The following is an 18,253-nucleotide window of genomic DNA, read 5'->3' on the forward strand; positions in this document are numbered from 1 at the left end:
CACTTGTTCGGGCAGCCCCTGCTCTCATACACCACCCTCTCCTCCTGCATACAACAATCAATGTCCTGCTTCCAATCGCCTAATTGTGGTGGCATTGCGGCTCCCCACATTCATGCAATGTTACGTTTAGCTACCATCAAGCCCAACGTAAACCAAAGACGGTCCATATGGAAAAGGCCACTTTCATCACAGATATTCAGAAGGCACCAATACGCTATTAGTGCTACAGTACTCCAACTTACACTATTAAGACAGTCTACGACTGCTGTCCAATACCTTTGGAGTGTCGGGCACGTCCATATAATGTCGAGGAATGTCCCTTCCTGATTACATTTCTTGGGGCAGAGTGCCGTATCTGTATTTCCCATTTTGACCAGTGTTGTACCTGCATAATAGCACCTGTGGAGGATCTTAAGTTGTAAGCGAAATCTGGATCACATAGCTACCTCCCTGAGGGAAGCCAATTCCTCGGGTCAATCATCACCCAGGTCTTGCTCCCAGCTGCCACAGAGGCGAATAAAGGTGTCTGGGGAATTATTTTGCAGATTACAATAGGTTAGTGAAATTGCTTTCCTGGGAATGTACTCATCCAGCAGTCTGTCCTCGCGTGGGGAGGTCTCAGGCAGTCCTCAAACCGCCTGAGCCCTTTAGCAAGGCATGATGGATCTGTAGGTATGGGAAAGTCCCAGTGGGGTCGTTTGTCATTTGTTTGTGTAAATCTGCAAAGGGAATCACCTCTCACCCCTCAACCGGTCTCCTACTCTAGACAGGCCAATAAGATCCCATTTGTCAAAGCCCCTCTTTAAGGATAAATTGCCCAACCGTGCCGTCTATCGCAGGGGTGTAGCCCACATGATCTTGTCCCACCAGCCCAGTGCGTTCAGTGGAATGTGCCAAAGGGCAAGAGTGTACACCGTGGGGTCAGGGAGGGTCATTGCACATTTTCCTCCGTAGATGGTTCTAAGGTATCCCATGGGTTGCATATTTCTCCTATCCATCCTATTGGCAGACTCATCATCCGGAAAGTGAGCCCAATGATTAACAAATGTGAGTTGCGATAACCCGTAACATTTCTTGAGATCGGGGAGCGCAATTCCCCCATCATACCAGCTTCTGTTCTGCTTCTGGAGCGCCCCTCCTCCCCATCCCAGAGGACCATATGGATTGCACTATTTTCTGTTTGGAAATAGGACCGGGTAGGGTGTGTTTTGGAGAACATACAAAAAATGGGCGAGAGCCATCATTTTGAATAGGGCAACTTCTTTCCCCAGCAGCAAAAGGGGCAGGATTCTCCAGTGCTGAATGTATTTACGTCCAGGTTTTGTGTGTAATAAACGTCTGGGTCCCTAGTAATGTATATTACCAGATAGCGGAAACCCTCCATGACTATCTGAGCCTCACAGCCATCAGACAAGCATGGAGCAGGTCCATGGAGGACATAGACCAAGGACTTGATCCAATTAATGGTATATTCTGCATAGCGACGGAAAAGTGTGAATATATTAGGCGCCCTATCAAGTGAGCAGGTCGGATCAGCGATATAGAGCAGGATGTCATCCGCATAAAGGGAGATTCTGTCCTCCCAGTCCTTTGTCCAAGGTAATCCTCTGACACACAAGTCACCTCTAATCCAGGTTGTGAGAGGCTTCAGGACAAGTCAAAAATCAGGGGGAAAGCGGGCAGCAATATGTCACACAGCCCTGTCTTGAACTGCCAATTTCTAGACAATTGGTAATTCCCAGTCCTCACTGAATGCACCACCAGCGGTGTCCTTATCTTGGTATCCTAGGGAAGCATGAAGGAAAAAAGTCTCTTGTTTGGTCCCATTGAGACCTAGATGGGCTCAGGGCAACAACCCAATTTGTAACAAATCAGACTTTATGCTCACTTCAGCACTCCCCAATTGCCTCCTCTCATCCTCTCAATTGTCAATCTCTACTAACATTCATATACACCCAACCATTGCGGTCTCATCCCACTCACAAATAGAAGTAACACACACAATTTTGATAACCTCACACTCCGCTACACACACACAATACCCTTTTTCCATTAAGCTGTAGCAACTAGCATACTGATTATCAACAGAAGATGGCCTTACAGTGATCAGAATTTTCACATGGCCCTGACCCTGCCTGGGAATAATCCATACACAATTTATTTGAATTCAACTTTTTCCTTTGCTTATCTTTGGCATTCCAAATTGTCACCTTCCACCTCAGCAACAAACACACAGTAAGTACTTCATCCTGTAGCACCAGGATGTTTCACCTCACAGCATGGATCAGCTGTACCAACACCATCTTCCTCAACAATCTCAATCTCCCATGCAGGTTAGCCACCAAAACCTTCACTTTGTCTTCTGCACAACACTGACCATAAATATGTCACACAATGCAAATCAAAGATATTTACATCAAACCGTTTCAGTGAGATAGACTGTAAGGCCTCCATGGCTTCTGGGAGGCTCAAATCCTTCAGATTGCTAATCGTTCCCATTTGTTCTTCCAGTCGGGAATCTGCAGTTTGTAGAGTTGAGTCTACTTCTCAAGCAAGAATGATTGGAGTTTCTCCAGTTGCTAGGCCAGAACCTAGTCTTGAATGGAAGTTGCAACAGGAGAGTCCCTACTCTGGTAAGCTTATGTGTGTTTTCCATCTGAAGCCCTAGTAGATGGATCATTGTACGGTATTGCAATTCCTCTATATATCACTTCTTTTCTTCATGAGGAGCTTCAACCCTTTTGTAGACCCCTAGAACAGTATTTCGTGGGAGTACCAAAGACAGAGGTGTGTATCAAATTACCTATATGGTTAGTATATGCATAGTATTGATGCCATGCCTAAGGACCAAAGCCGTACTCATCTTATTTTTGTCACTGCAGCTCTGCATAAACGTGGAGTTAGGGATTCAATTTTTTTGCATAAGAGATATGGTCATGTAGGCAGTCACACAACCTGTTATGCAAGTGTCCTTGCCACCAGTCGCTTACCGTTTCATAGAGATTCACCATTCACAGCTCTGTTCAGCAGAGAACATGGTCTGTTCGAACAACATAAGGCAATAAATATCGCTCTGTAACTTTATTGCTGGCCAGGAGGGGACTCGTCCCAGGAGGCACTGCCCTGTGAGGAGGGGCTTTCGTTCTCACTCCCGTGCCACAACGCATATAGTACTTTCCCATCGCCTGCTGTGTGGGCCATGGGTGGGCCCATCTTGCACTGGAGCAGGTTTGGGCTGGGCCACCTCCTGACATCTACAAGGCCATATGGTACGAATGTTATCTTTTACCGTATATCTTGGGTTGGATAGAGAAACCTCTATTGCAGTTTTGGCTGGTCAGGAGTACAGCAATGTAGGGAAGAGGAAAATATTGGAAACATTCATGGCGACACCACCACAAGAAAAGGATCAGTGTGGCAACTAGTAGAAAGACCCTAGCGGAGAGAGATTGATATTCTGATTGAGGATGTGGAAACGATGTTGAAATCCAAATCTCTGCTCAAATTCTCATCTGATCCTTGCCCTCCCTCACTGGGTGGTGCTAAGGGGTTTGAGAAACCTCTTTCAGAAATGTTTACAAAAACTACAGGAAAAATGGAAAAAACTACTCAAACGCAATAACGCAAGCCCCTGGGATCAAGAAACTGATGCATTATGGCAGAATCCTTAGACCTCGCACTTGCTCCAGAGGCCTCCCTGTCTTACCCCCTTCCTTCAACATGTGTAATGTTCCATGCAGCAATCGATACGCCCCTTTAGTTTGTACGTAGCCTGATGACGATGGTGAGTCTGCCCCTGTGGGCTGCCCGGGGGGTTACAGAATATCGAGATAGTTCCTTGCCAGATCTGATTCAAGCCTTGATAAAGTCAGTCAGTGAAGTCAAGGACAAGGTAGAAGATCTGAGAGTGTAGATCAGTTCCCTAATGGAGTTACATCGAGCTAGAACTCCCCCACCCCAACATCTGCAGTTGGGAAATCTGCATCCAGTGGGCACAGCAGATCATGCTTTCCACTCTACCAAAACATACTCTCTGCCTCATCCCGGGCCGGTCACTTGCATAACCCAGGAACCAGTTTATCTAGAAATTTCCAGAGGCCTGGGCAGTGGTTGGAAGGTCCTGACAAAATTGACTGGTCTCAACAGCATGCTTCCTACCCCCCAACAGTATGTGAGATCTGAGCCAGGGTGCATAGGGGCTGGAAATCTTTCCCACGGCTCATGCACTGGGCTAAGGATAGCAAAGCTGCCACCTGCGGTGCTTCAACTGACAAGCAAGTGACTTGAGTGTGGGAGGATCTTGTAGAAGCAGTCTGGGCAGGAGATAACAAATCGTTCTGCGGTATAGTAGATCATGGTAGGTGTGATCCTGTTTCTTGCATCGATCATCTGCAAACAGAGATATGGGTGGAACTTTTTAAGCGGGTCTATGCAGCCAGGACTGTTTCCACACCCAGAAATGTTACAGAAAGGATCTGCTCCACGCAAAAGGAGTCACTCAGTTAGCCTTTTCACTTAAAGATCTTTTACACCATCTCAGATGCCTTTATATTGTAGCGGTTTCAGAACATCAGAATCTGTCACAAAGCCCTTGCCTCAGTGCTTAATTTGTTAAAAAAAAGATAAGTGCCGGAGCCCTCTGATGTGGCCACCACAGTTTGCACCGCACATTGCCGCTGCCAATGACAGAACTTAAACAACTACTAACCATCACACTGCTACAAGTGACAATTCAGACTGTTCGAAGCCCTCAAGGTTTAAGAATGATTTGGTTGGCAGGTATTAGTTGTTTTAAACGTGTATTGAACTAATAAACAACAGTTTTTCTGCTCATTTTTAAATGAACAACTGTCCCAAGTGCCGGTGGCCAGCACCGGAAACCACCTGCTCAAATTAAGCACTGCCTAGCCTGGATTAAATCTTTCCTGACTAATAGAAGGCAAACAGTATCCCTCGGACATCGTTTGTCACCAGAAAGAGCAGTCAGTTACAATGGGTGTATCACAGGGCTCTTCTCTGAGCCCTGCCTTTTTTAACATCTATATGGCTCCCCTCATTTTACTAATTGCCTCATATGGGATTGCCACTACCTCATATGCTAAAGGCACCCAATTATGTTGTCCTTAGATAAAAGTTCATTTATCTCTGAAGTCAACTTGCAGAATGGCTTTGCTGACATAATTTTATGGATGCTGAATAATCATCTTAGATGTAATTCAGACAAGACAGAAATACCTCGGAGCAACCAACATAGTCTGTCCCATAAAACGGTGACCATAGTCTGCCTCACCTTAGTCTGCCCCCCCCCCTCTCCCAAACCACGGTAAAAGTTGCAAAACCCCTTGGGGTCATATTTGACACCGACCTGTCTTTCTTTCCACAATCCACGGGAGTTGCAGGTATGTGCTTTTTAATCTCAAAACTGTTTTTTTTTAAATCCACTTTCTGCCTCTGGCCACCAGGAAAACTGTAGTCTATACCTTAATTACATTCAGATTAGACTACTGGAATAGTCGTTATGCTGGCTGCTTCAAACGCCTCATCCAAGAACTTCGGAGGGTACAGAATACCGCAGGCAGACTGGTTTTACAACTGTCTAAGCCGAGCTCAGCATTGACTGTGCTAAAAAACTACACTGGTTGTCCATTCATAAAAGGATCCTTTTTTACAGTCTTCTTCTTGTCAATAGAGCCTTTAAGTCCATAGGCCCTAAATGTCTTAAATACCAGATCCACCCTTATTGGCCCCAGCGAACCTAAAGATCCTCTACTGCTAACCTCCTGAGATCACCTTCCTTTTTACTAAAATCTCGAGGGGGAAAGTCCAATGCTGTATTGGGCTCCAAGGCGTTGAACGTACTTACTTTATGTGCATTTGCCGTGGGCCTTGATTGTCCTATAATTTGCCTATTTGAGGACTCTGTGCCGTATTATCACAGCCTGGTTCGGTGCAATTGAGCTTTTTGTTATGTATGTGTTAGTCTTACAGAAAGAAATTGGAAAGTGTTTATTGGTCCCACACGCCAGTGATTTATCAGGAGTGTGTACAGTCCATTTCCTTTTAATGGTTTTTCTTTTTTAATCATCCTATTTTTCGGATGCTCTGGAAGGATGTGGCAGCAGTACATATAGCGTTCCTATAAAGCAGTAAACAAATGCAAAACAATTGTGTATATTTTTAAAAGATTGTTGTACGTTACCTGCGCCTTTCTAGGAGACAGATGTAGATGGTGTCCTTTGGAGAAACAGGGGGCGAGGCTTAAGGTCCTAACTTGGCCAAATGGAAGTTTCCACAGTCACTTTTTAGTTCAGATGCTCTTAAACAAATGATGCCTTAGTGCAGGTAAACCCTGGGCAATTAAGTGTAGCCTTCTGTTTACAGGTTCTATTATGTCATTAGACTGTAGGTACTGGACAGCCTGACCGAGATCAGCGTTCTAGATAAATCTGGGACCTCGCTTACTGAAAATGGCTAGGGACACGAGGAGTGTGTGGACAAATGGATATAATTGGGGAGCATCAAAGACAAGTGCTGGAGGTCAACTCTGACATCAGTAGACCCCCCCCTTTGTAATCACCATAATTAAATAAAGAACAAGTAAACTCACCAGCTGTGCCCCTGAGTTTCTGTACATTTGTGTACCCCCGCGTGTTGATGCAGTGGCAAACACAACAGCTGGTGATGAAGGCAGGGAACCAGAACACTGCCACCAGAAGAAACTAGAAGCGTTGGCAATGGAAGAAAGAAGACCACCAGAAGAAAGAAGCAACAGATTGGCAGCAACAGATTGGCAGAATCACTATTTAGAACAGGCAAGCTGCCATTTTGGGTTCAGGAACACTTATTGAACCTAGAGCAAACTGTCATCTTCAACCAAGGCGACTACATTGATAAAACAATACTATTTTGAAATCAGGTGCCCCCACTGACAACCATTGGAGAAGCCATCTTGAAGTCTGGCAAACACAAGGAGATGATGGGGCGCGGAAACTTTTCAGACACTCACCACTAGTCACAGATCTGGGTTGAATCCATCATCATTCTTAATCTCACTTTGCCACCTCAGTTCAGACACAGCTATATGCAAATCAGTCTTCACCCTGTGCCTCATGAGAACAGTCCAACCCGAACTGCCAAGCCAGGTGTTCCCTGAGCTGGAAACAAGCATCCTGGGACCGGTTTCTGGGTAAAACCCTTCATCAGCCAGGCTAGCTTGAATCCAGTGGCAAAGTGAGCAAGGGACCCACGTTTGGGCATACCCTGCCAACTTAGGGCGAAGTAAGCAAACACAAGGAGATGATGGATGGAGCGCTGAAACTTTTCAGACACTCACCCCCAGTCACAGATCTGGGTTGAATCCAACATCATTCTTTAGCTCATTTTGCCACCTTAGTCCAGACTCTGCTATATGCAAATCAGTCTTGACCCTGTGCCTCATGGGAACAGTCCAGCCCGAAATGCCAAGCCAGGTCTTCCCTGAACTGGAAACCAGCATTCTGGGACCGGTTTCTGGGTAACACCCTTCATAAGCCAGGCTAGCTTTAATCCAGTGGCAAAGTGAGCAAGGGACTTCTGGCAGCATAAAAAAAACAACCAGAACACTGCAGCTGAAAAAGGAAAGCAGCAGTCATCACATCACAAGAAGAGTGGTATGCAGGAAGCAAAACAAGCATCATCTATTCTGAGGTAGAACCCAGGAAAGGGTCAAAATCATTCCTACTATCTCCTAACCAGTTACACCTGATTGCAGGCAACATCATGGGACCAAGAAGGCTGTAGTCACTGGATGATTTTGACAACTTCATTGAAGCATCAGAGAAAAACATGAAAAATGAATGTCAACAATGAAGAACCTCATATAGAAAGTTTGCAAAATCAAAAATTAACTATAAACTGCACAAGCAGCGATCTATCCAAAAGTATGAGAGGCCCTGGTACACATTCAATTTAGCATCTCAGAAAAAGGGAGCACCCAAGGGTAAGTTCTAAGTCCTCTAGTCAAATACTGTGAATTTGACAAATTCACAGATGAAGATGCCATCAGACTGTGAATCATAGAGGGCTACCAACCGGCAGCTCTTTGTCAACACCTGCCGAAGAGCTACAGTCTAGAAGACACTAAGTGGCTGACTCGCATAAATAACCGAGCTGAAGCTCAAGAAAAAAGATTGAATCCGGAAAGGCAGAAAAGATAGAACAAGGCTTCGGTTAAAAAAACATGCACTCAAGTTGTCACACAAAGGCAACGCTTGAAAGTCAAGGGATCATCTCCGACAGAAATGCAGACCGCACTACTGGGACAAGAAAAAATAATGCTATCTCTGTTGTTAGTCATGTCCATATGAGGTCACATGCCTTGCAGTGGGTTAAGAATGTCACAAATGTGGAAAAGACAATCATTTTGAAAAGATGTGAAAAGGAGTATGCCACGTAAAAAGAATACTCAATGCAACACCTTACACTCAATTCAAGAAACAAAAATGACAGCTCATCCAGGTCTTGCATGGCATCACTGATCAAAATAAAACCAAAGAGTACGTCATTGTACACTCAAGACAGTGAGATTACTTGTTCATGGTTACTCCGATGAAAAAGCAAGAAAGAAATACCCAGGACTACAGCTTATGAAAGGCAGTTATTCTGTTTTGTGCTCAAGTGTAAATCGTCTTTTAACTATATCTGTGCAGCAATACAACAAAATGAAATCCAAACCGTAGATGTAACAGGCCAAGTTATGAGTCTACACCTGGATGGCCAAGAAGCCACTTCCATGTTTTGGCAAAATTGTGACCACACGCGCATACAAGGATCGCACTGTGGAAACCGAAATACATGTCATAGATTGCCCCAGCAAAGCTGTTGTTTTCTATATGGTAGAAGATGTCTTGCCAGCAGTAAGGCAACATCCGCACCTCTTCACAGGGCTGGGAAAAATGAAGGACTTCACAGTCCTTCCCTACATAAATGAACAAGTTAAACCAGTGGATTCATACCACAGAAGAATACATGTCCACCTTCAAAAGGCAATTGAAGAAGAAATCCAAGAATTATTAATGGCTGATGTTATCGAATTAACTTGTGGCTGTGGTACCTAAACACAACATGGAAGGTCAGGTGCCTGCATGTATCAACGTGAGACTATCAAACATTAGCCATTCAACGGGAATAATACCCTTAACATCACTTGACCAACATACCATTTCTCAATGGGGCACCAGTATTCTCCAAACCAGATCTCAAAAAAATGATATCCGATCCAGCTACACAATGACTCACTCTATATCTTAAGGTTCACCAACATATGGGTCTATTTTGCCCCAAGGGACTTAGTTTTGGGGTGTCATCAGTGATGACATTCAGCAGTTCAGAACTACGACAGAGGAGGCTAAACAGGCTTGAGAACAAGAATGCTGAACACTTTGGATAGCCAATCCAACCCTGAATCCTGCAAATGTGAATCCACACTACTTAAATTTCCCAGACACATATTCTCTAGTCAAGGCATGCAGCCCGAACCTGACAAATCAATGAGATACCATCACCAAGGATATCTGTGATATTCCGTCTTTTCGAGGAATGGCCAGTTACTGTGCCTAATACATGAAGGGCAAAGCCACTATTAGCAATGGTCTCTGAGAATTAACAAATCTAGGATGCAAGCAAGAGTTCACTCCATCAAGTGAATAGGCATTTCAGCAGGTCAAGAAGAGACTTTGCAGTTCCACAAACATAGTCTACTTCACCCAACTTGGTGCAATGGCCTGACTGGAGATATCAGCCCAGTAGGGTTTGGAGCCATCTTCGCAAAACATTACCAAGATGAAGATCACTGTTAAATTGTATTCTATGTCAGCAACAGGCTTTCTGCATCAGATGCAAATACACAAACATTTCACACCTACATGGAAGCGTTACCACCAAGGCTAATACAGACCTTATGAAGATTTAGAAATACCATTATCATTTCAGGAACATACAAATTGGTTCCAAGGCGCCCTACCACATGCATTACACAATGTAAGAATGGGTCCCCTCAGCAATGTGGGAGCAACCTGGCCAGTCCATTCCAGCTATACACCATACTCAACATTAGGTCCATAAACAGCTGTAGAGCTCCGTGCTCTCTACTCTGGTCTAGTCAGACTATACAGACATATAATACAGCTTGTTATGCAAACAATCACAGTAACCCCAGCGAAGGCTGTTCACGCTGCGCAGATACATATGACAGTACTTTCAATTAGTCCATTGACTAATCATGCAATAATGGATAAGGTTCCCACCAGACAGGAAGAAATCCCGTGCTGTATTGCCCTGAAAACAAACCAGCACTTCCCTATATGAGACCCCAAGCTAAAAATAAAATTCTCACAATCTGCCTACCACTAGGGATGGTTCCTCCGGTAAATAAATGTGCCACATTGGGCACAGTCACTGCTGCAATATATAACAAAACACATGGTACACCATCAATAACTGTTTTTCCTGAAGTGCCTAAACAGATTGAAAATGAATACGGTCTGTCCCTGCCATGGATCAGCAGAGTCCATTTATTGAGAACTATGCCACAGTCACCTCAATTTTTTAAAGTAACATTAATAGGTGAAGCAGCTGCCTTGGCGGTAGACCGACTCCTCATGCAGGTTCCATTGGCGGATGAAGAGCACGAATTACCAAAAAATATTGCTGAAACCTAAACATCTATAGGTTGTGATAACTCGGGGACCAGATCAAATAAACCCAAATTAGCGGTAATTCTGAAAAGGATAACTCGAAACAGGCACATGAGTCTTCTAAAAAACGCTGGGATAAACGAAAGAAAAGACAAAGTCACAGGCTGTATCACCCAAATAGGATTCCACTGAAAAGTGCTATAACTTGGATAACCGTGAAACAATTAAACAGCCTAATACGTATCAGAATACTGATACATGTCCTTCATGTTCCTTTCAGGACTCACCCGACAAACGTTCGGACAGAGGAGGCTTATCAGAGCACAGACCGGAAGAGTATGTGAATCCAAGAAAGGATTCACAACGCTTGTCTGACATAATCATAAAAAAAGAAGAAAATTGTCTTCAAAAAAGTCTCATTTCAAAAACAAGAAAGTGGCAGATATTTCTTTTAAATATGACAAAAATATTGTGGACACTTTTCTTGATCAAGGAACACTGACACTCCTAGACAGTGCTGCAGAGGTCCCGATAGTCCACCACACTCTTCAAATGTTTTGGTGGTGAGAGCTACTAATGATTTTATTCAAGTGGAAACACCAGATCAACGGGTTAGCTCTCTAGACCGATTTGATTTGGACATCCAGTTGAGGGCGATATACCTCATACCATTAAAGTAATTTTTGTGGGAACATCTGACACTAATATATGACATTCTCTCGCCTGAAAGGGATTGGCCACCCAAGTTTATTAGAAAAGTTCCACAAGGGGAAGATTTAATAATACCATCTTTCTCTGTCTTTGTTCTTGAAGCAGTAAAACCAGCATATGCCACAGAGTGGGCTCTTGCACAGGCCCTGGCATTATACAGCAATCATGTAGGCTGATATAAAGACTCACCTTACCACATAATAACTATAAGGTCCAGCCTGCAAGTGCAGCCACAATACCCAATTAAGCATGATGCTAAAACTTCAGTTAGAGAAATGTTCATACAGCTAGAAAATCAAGGTACTATTGAGCCTTGTATCTCCCCAATGAACAATCCTTTGTTTCCAGTAGTGAAATCAGACAATTCACTATGCCAAGTCTTCGACTACAGACATTTAAACAGTCACAGATGCACATTTGCTGTGCAAAATGCCGACCGTGCCACCCTAATGAACAACATACTGCGCAAAAAATACAAAACAACATTGAACATTTCAAACAGCTTTTTCTGCAAAAACACAGCACATGAAAGCTGGGATTTAACGGCATTCATCAGATTAGGATCTCGGGAAAGGTACGGTCCACTCCCTCAGGAGTATGAGAATAGCCTTGGTCTGTTCTCTGCCTGTGTAACAAGCAATTAATACAGAAGCATTGCCTTATGTCAATGACATATACCTTATGGATGATGATTTAAACACACATTTTGCCAGAGTAGATCTTCTAATACTGGAATTTGCAGAACAAGGCTAAAAATTCAACTTCCAATGTGACCAAGAATACCCTGTGCCCAGTGCCGTTTAGACTGTTGACCAGTATGTCCTCTGTTGAACTAAACAGCAATACTCGGCAGCCTGTGCTACAGTATGCGGTGTCATGAGGAACAGGGAATTCCAACCCCAAAAAACAGTTACACAATCTCTAGGGGATTGTACCGCTCAGCTGGCTGAACTCAAAGCTCTAATTCCTGTACTAGAGAATACTGATCCTGAATTCCCCACACTGTGTGCAATTCGTATTACTGTGTCCCGTATTTCAGTGAGCACTTGCATGGATTCAGAGCCTCCAAAGGCAGCACTATTAAGCATAGACTGTTTTGGGGGAAAGGTGGCGCATCTAAATAAAATGCTTGCCACACCCTTATGTAATTCCTACATTGAGTCACCAACATGTTGGAATACACGTTGCAGGAAATTCACTGGCTGATGAAGCTGCAAAGGCAACCATCCAGACTGCTGTGGTACCTGCAATTTCTTTCTCATACAAGAGGGGATATGGACATCATGGTAGCTGTCCATGCTTCAAGCACTGGCACACCATTACCTAAAATGATTTCCAGCAAAATACTTATTGAGTGCCCAAGCCATACCTTTTGCTCGTATTCCCAGCGTGGTAGATCAAATCATGCCAAATTCAGACCACATGCTAGATTTACTCATAGCTGAGTATATTGCTGAGCATCAGCCCATGCTGGTGTGGTTCATTACTGCAGCAACACTATTGGTGGTATGGTCTTTAGAAACCTATAAAGCAATATGTCCTTAGTTGTGACGTTTTTCAGCAATCTAAAAGTTCTATCACAGCTCAGCCGCAGCAGACACCTCTCCTAGTCTCAAACAAACCATTGGCTTCTTTATATCGTGACTACTATGGACCTCTAAACTCAGATGGTTCCTGTAAAGATAATCTTTTGACAGTGGATTTAAGATCTAGATTTCAATGGGTGTGGCCGCAGCCATCGGCTGAGGATCGAACTATTATAAAGGATCTGCAAGTCTTCATCAGGACATAGGCAGTAGTTACATTCCATTCGTACCAGGGAACAGTGTTTGCCTCAAGGGCTTACTGGGATACCATGAGCACCATGAGTGTGGCTGTGCGTTATTCCTCTCCCTTTCATGTTGAGGGAAATTCGATAGTAGAAAGGAAAACGTGACTTAAAACAGTCTTTAACAGCTAGGATATTCAGTTCAGGTCATAGTTGGATCCATTATGTGTAGGAAGTCTAAGAGCTTTAAATCTGTCTAGAAAATCCTTGGGAGGATGGACTCCCTACAAAGTCATAATCGGCATCCAGACATTTGTTCCAGCCCTTGATAATCCTGGCACAGTGGCGACTGATATGCCTTTTGGCATCAGTGAACGTTCTGCTGTCTTACAGGAACTACAAGAATTCTGAGAGGAGTGCTCCAATGAAATTGCCAAACATGCTGCCACTGAAGAAGTGAAGGTACAACGCCCAACTCCAATCTAGATTCCAAAGACTGGGGATCTAGTTTGAGAGAAGATTGTCCATATGGAGGACTTTGGACCATCAGACAGAGCACCTGTGCCGGTCCTGGCAGTACAAGGTACCAGAACAGTACTTTTGCCACCCCTAACTGGTTATAAAAACAAACGTTTTGTGTCCATAAACCTCATCAAACCACAGCATGTGGCCAGTCCTAAGCAGTAGGCCCTGAGAGCTCCTAAGTAGTTACCGGTCTCCTCTCACTACCATACAGGAAATACAGTTACAAGCATTAAATAATACAGACATTTCTACTCCCTAGCTAAGGGCGTCCGATGCTGAAGTTTTACTACTTTCTGTTATAGCTGCTAACGCTGTTAACTCACCTTATGTGAATTCAGGCATCAACAACTGCTCCTAACAACAAAGTTGATTATTATCAACAACCTTTGGCGGTACAAACAAGTACTACTTTGTCCTGTGAGGTTCCTGTTTTTGCATAGACTGCCTCTGGCTATTTTGCCGAACTTCATTACTTTTCCTTGGCTTTGTCACACACGTTATTGCATGGGATTCATGCATTTATTTTTTGGTTGAAACAGACTTACCTGATTCCTCCTTGGTCCCGTTTATGAATAACCATTTCATTGCTTTTCCTCTTCATTTGGATTGGATACGTGACCGTTCTCTTTGTGCTCCTAAATGGATATTATCTCTTATTGCTCTGCTGTTAAGCTGGTAACTGAGGTATTAAAACCTCATTCTTCTTCCCACAAAGAGTATAGAGACCTGTCCCGTGTGAACATTTCTGCATCTCCTGTACCGGAGGGCACTGTTTGGGATAAGCTCCCATTTAATATTTTTGATCCTACAGAAACTTTACAAATTCCAAATGTATTCAAGATCAGTATGGACGACGCTAGTACTCCTGGAACTGTCTGATGATTGGGATATGATGTCAGTGAAATCTGCTTTCTGACCTAGAATCTTCTACAGTATTTAATGCTGATATGTACCTAAATATGGTGAACTGTTTTGTTATTATGCACACCGTTATTTACATAGCGCAAGTACCACGTGTAGTTTTTAATTTCACATCATGAGAACATTGCCAGAGACCACCAAAGTTACTTCAAAAAAATAGCTGCAAAAGTTTGCATATAGATTTCTGGCAACAACCCCCTAGATCCAGTGTCTTATTATAAACGTACTCCTTCCCCGGCGAATTAAAATATGCTAACTCGCACCAAATTCATTTATTCGGATTCCTTTATTTCTTAACTGTCCTTACAAGGTTATGAATTTTGGAAGGACAACATTGATTAAAAATCAATTTGGGGAACATGCAATTGGCAAGTACAGGGCAGTAAAGCTTTATTCATAGGTTGTCTAATCCCTAGACAAATGATCTTCCTGAACAAAACAGTGCAGCATACAGCCTGCCAGGGTTTGGCTAAGATTAAAGGCGTAAGTACACCAAACATTCCTTCAGTTGCACGTTTTGCCAAATGTGCCAAATACAACAACAGATGCGGATCCTACTAACCTTTCAAAGTGTTTGTGCATGTTATATAACTGTAATCTGATTTAATCAGTTTTAGATTCAGATGTAGAAACTCAGTAACCCTTACTGAACACGGAGGCTCCTTTGTCATTTAAAAAATAATTCTAGGGAGTTTGGTTTCAGAATGAAACCGGTTACAAATAAGGGGTACTGTTAGACCTGTCTGCCTTTGGGTAGTCCCTCCTAATTCATTATTTATTTTGTCCCCTTTTTGCCCCTCAAACCCTTTTTATCTTTTTGTGTTCACTGACTTTTTTTTGGTATTGACAGGGGTTAGGTGCTCTTTGCCCTCATAGTTTTTTGAGGCCTAGGCGCCTTCCTGACAGGATTTTTTCTGACATACAAAATGGTGGCTATTAACTGCCACCACTGGGACTGGGTCCATAGGGCACAATAAGATTCTTCTAGAACCTTCCGGTCCCTTCTGGACCTTTTGAGGTCAGCCTATAAAAAGGCTGGTGTGTGGGCGGCCATTTTGTGATGACCATAGAACCCGAGGAGTGAGTCTGTGACCTGGGGAGGGTGGCGCACAATTAGTAATTAGTTACCTTTAAGGCTGACACTTTCCACTTGAGGACGCTCCCCCCCTGAGTCCCTTTGACTGAGCCCCGGTGTGGTTCATTACCCCTGAGGAAAGTGGCCCTTCAAGCTCCTGCTGGCCCCCCTCAGGTCCTTCCTGAACATTCATCTAACCCCCCTTGATAAGGCTCCAAAAGACTGACTTACCAGCCTTGTGAGTAGCGCAGCGCGAATCCACGAGGGGCCCTGAGGAGCTGTAGTCGAGGAGGAGCCCCTGGGACCCCGCGCGGGTCTTAAGGGGTACATTGCCCCTGGAGAAGTGTTGTGAATAGCGCCAGCTGAGGCGGGAGACACCCCTCTCTCGCGCATGCCCCGAGGCACGGAGATCGTGAATAGGCGGCGCCGGCAGAGACACTGCTCCTTCGCGCCTGTTCTCTAGCGTGGCTGCCCAAGGAGTGAGGTGGGAAGCGCAGGAGAAAGCGTGTGCAGCGGGGCCCAGCGGAGACACTGCTCCGTGTCGCCTGTGTGGAGGCACGGCTACCAAGAGGTGAGGTGGGCGGCGTAGGAGGCAGCGAGGGAGGCGGCGCCCGCGGGGACACCGCCCATCGCGCCTGAGAAGAAGCGCGACCACTCGTGTGGAGAGAGTGGACGCGAGTGGCAATTCCAGGCCACTGGTGCCTCGAGGAGGCCTTCCTTAGTTGTGGGGCTGCTGGGCATGTGGCCTGGCCTATGAAGGAGGCATCGACTTGAAGAGTGAAGCCCTGGCTGCTGTGGTTACCGCTTCTGGTCCCAAGTAAGGTGGAGAAGGGAGGGGCTGTTAATTCACTGGGCAACCCCCGTGTGTCACCAAGGAGGGGTGGTGCTCCATAGCCAGCCAGTATTTGGTTAACTGAGAAACTGAAGGAGAGGAGACTGAGACTAAGGTCTATTGACCCTGCCAAGTGAGGAAACAGTGTGAATAAAGAGGGCAACTGCCCAGTGACTTTTACTTTAACCCCTGTGTGTCGCCAAGAGTGGGAATTATGCTAAAGATCTGTATTCTCTTTCCGAGGCGGGAGGGGGGAAAGAAGCTCTGGGCTTGCTTGACCAAAAGTATTTAGGCTGTACAAATAAGCTGTGTTGTGCACTGAACCTGTCCATTGGAACCCTAAAATAGTCACCTGTTCTAAGGGAGGGATTGTCACCCTTTGGGTGCCAAGGTGCCAATTTAAGCGTACAAGCCTGAAGATTTTCAACTGAAGTGAATGTTAAATGTAATATCAAAAGTACAGTAATAAGCTAAGTAAGGAGGAGGGGAAGAGTTTACATGATAAAGAAGTGTGACCCTTAATTTGTATTGTAAAAGTGATTTTGAAACAACAAATGAACCTAAGAAAATAAGTAACTGACAACAAAAGAAAATATAAAGCTTTTTCTACTTTTATAAAAATTAAGGTGTAGTGTCATTTTTGAGTGGAATTGCATTGAGTTACCGCTGGGTGGTGTGCAACCTTTACACATGTGCCTCTATTTAGTGACTGTCTTACCCTAGGCCAGGCTACCCTATGTAACCAGGCTATCCTAGGTCCAACATATTGGTGTCTAGCGGTGGGATGAGAACTGTGGTTGCAACTACTCTGCAGTAACTAAGCGTAATCCACTGACCTACACCAGGAGTTTTCTCCTGGCGTCCTTCCTAACTTTTTACTTTTGCTTTTTCCAAATTTATTCCTGGTGGTGGGGTGGAGGTAGCTTCAGGTTGCCCTTGTAACTCTATTCTTTTTGTGTGCTTGACCTTGAATTGCCTTTAGCAATATGGAATTTGCACTGGAAGAACTGGACACTTATTCTGTGGCCCAGCTAAAAGCCTTCTGTCAACAAATGGGAGTGTTCTTTAAGCGTGGTGCCAAGAAGGGGGAACTCCAGACCAGTTTGAGGGCTTGGGTGGAAGCGCGCAGAGAAGGGAAGGAGGAGGATGAGGGGACAGACCGGGACACGGTCATAGAGGTAGAGGGATTATTCCACCCTGAGGTGGGAAACCTACTCCCAGGACCAATGACCTCCTCTAGGAGGAGCAGTAGTGTCTCCGGGGGAAGCTTGACCGAAGCTGAACTAACAGACAGGAGGGAAAAAAGGAAGCTGAAGTGGGAGTTAGCCAGGTTAGAACAGGGGAGGGAGGAACAGAGGATGACTCATGAGCTTAGACTAAAAGAGCTAGAACTCAAGGCTCTACAGTTAGGACTCGCCAACTCTCCAAATGGTGGCAGCGAAACCAGAGAACCAACCAGGAAGTCCAGACCCTACCTGCCTAAGGATATAGTTGCCAGCTATAGTCAGGGGGATGACATAGCTAAGTGGCTGGCTGCCTATGAGGTCTCCTTAAGAGCCCATGGGATCCAGAAAAAGCACTGGGGGGGTGGGTTGTATAAGTACATGCCTCCTACTGGTCGGGACACCTTGTTAGCCTTAGAACCGAAGGAGCAGACCAACTACCCCACCATGAAGTTAGCATTGATTAGAAAGTTTGGGCTAACCCCGGAAAAGTATCGCCAAAAGTTCAGGGGGAGCCACAAGTTA

The sequence above is a fragment of the Lissotriton helveticus genome, chromosome 8 (assembly GCF_964261635.1).
Source record: "Lissotriton helveticus chromosome 8, aLisHel1.1, whole genome shotgun sequence".
NCBI classification, from domain to species: domain Eukaryota; kingdom Metazoa; phylum Chordata; class Amphibia; order Caudata; family Salamandridae; genus Lissotriton; species Lissotriton helveticus.